This window comes from Macaca thibetana, chromosome 1, assembly GCF_024542745.1.
Source record: "Macaca thibetana thibetana isolate TM-01 chromosome 1, ASM2454274v1, whole genome shotgun sequence".
In the NCBI taxonomy this organism is placed as follows: Eukaryota; Metazoa; Chordata; class Mammalia; order Primates; family Cercopithecidae; genus Macaca; species Macaca thibetana.
In genome coordinates, this window is record NC_065578.1 from 206224086 (window position 1) to 206226060 (window position 1975).

A 1975-nucleotide genomic window follows, 5' to 3' on the forward strand; every position below is an offset into this window, starting at 1 on the left:
TGATACCCGAATTCCAGTTTGAATGAGGATCACGCGCTGAGGTCATGTGCTTACTGTCGTCTCCTGTTTACCTGAGGTTTACAAAATGTGTGAATAAAGGCGCCAGTGCTCTGACAGCTGGTCTTGCTCATGTGTTTCAAGAGCATCTTATTTCATCCTTTTTGCCCCACCAATGTTGTGCATCTGACAGTTTGGCCACCCTGCCTGGACTCTTACATGCATGTGGTGTTTCTTTTTCTTTTTTTTCTTTCTTTCTTTTTTTTTTTTTTTTTTTGAGATGGAGTCTCGCTCTGTCACCCAGGCTGGAGTGCAGTAGCATGTCTTGGCTCACTGCAACCTCCACCTCCGAGATTCAAGCAATTCTCCTGCCTCAGCCTCCTGAGTAGCTGGTACTACAGGCGTGTGCCACCACACCCCGCTAATTTTTTGTATTTTTTAGTAGGCATGGGGTTTCATCATGTCAGCCAGGATGATCTTAATCTCCTGACCTCATGATCCTCCCACCTCAGCCTCCCAAAGTGCTGAGATTACAGGCATGAGCCACCTCGCCTGGCCCGCATGTGGCATTTCCAACATGTTCCTCCTAAGCGTTGTGGACAAATCCATATTGAGTTTTTATTCTCACGGGTTTTTTTATTCTCAATACTTGAGGAAATTGTAAGTTTAACCAGCTTTCTGTTAATTTTACCATCCTTTCTCATTAAAAGATTTCTTTTCCCATCTGAATTGTTTCCTAGATTGTATCTGCAAATACAAAACTACAATGAGGGACAGAGGATTCTGGAAAATGAATGGGGATGCTGGGGGACACTAACAAATAACACCAGCGACAAAACCAAGCCACGGGAGCCTGAACCAGCCAGGTGCCTGAAGAAAAGGAGAGGGAAGATTTTCTGTCTTGCGTATTGTATTCCTGTTGTGTATTGTACATAATGCATGCTAGCTGCCATCTAGAATGGAAAAGCGTGCCCTCACCACGGTCAGGTCCACATTTTGCTCTCCGTGTTAAAGAGAGAAATGGTGTAACGTGCTCTTCAAGAGGCGGCACCTGCAGCAGTTGGAGCTGGCACCCTTGGCAGACTTTCTGGGACCAAGTCCTAGCTCTTTTTCTCTTAATAGCAAGTTGCTTTCCCTTATTTATAGAATGGGACTCATAATATACCTACCTCATGGGGTATCGACAGCATCCTTTCTTTTCACCTGATGCATTAATTTGGACATGAACTGAGGGAAAATAAATATAAAACGTAGTCCCTCCTCTTCAGTAGCTTAGAATCCAGTGAAACTTACCAATATGAAAGAAAAGGATACAGGCACATTCTTGACAGCGTCTCCTCTGTGCTCACACAGCCTCTCCCACTGTCTCTTTATTATATTTTCATGTAAAAACGTGTGTGGGTGAGGGAAGGATTCTGGGAGGCTTCGTCCTGGAGCCCCAGCAGCTTATCAATCACCATTAATCTTGGAGGCTCACAGCCCCCATGCCCATTTGCTGAAGAGGAGTGAGTCATCCCGACTCCAACAGCAATGCTGACAGTTAATTGAATTCCAGAGCCAACGTTTCTTCCTACCTACAGCAATTCTTCACAGCTCAGAGCTCAAGATTGCTCTGAGCAAGACTGCTGTGTTTATGAGACAGAGAGAAAGAGAGAGAGAGGATGCCTTTTTCAATTGATTGAAAGGCCATGTTTACATGTAAGATTTCATTTTTCTTTGACTTTCAGGCTTAAAACTTATGCAAACTTGGTCCAGAACAAAATGGACCAAACAATTTTGGTTGAAGATTGCTGTTAGTGTCTTTCCAGGCGGGCAAGGGGCACTGACGGAGAAGCCTCTTTCCTCTCCAAATGTAGCAGGTGTAATCTGCAAGCAGCCGGCCCCTCTTTTAATAATCCTTTATCTTCCCAGCGATGACCAAGGGCAGTCATTATTTGCTGACTGGTCCGCTGTTGAAAAGGGAGGAGAAATTAATGCA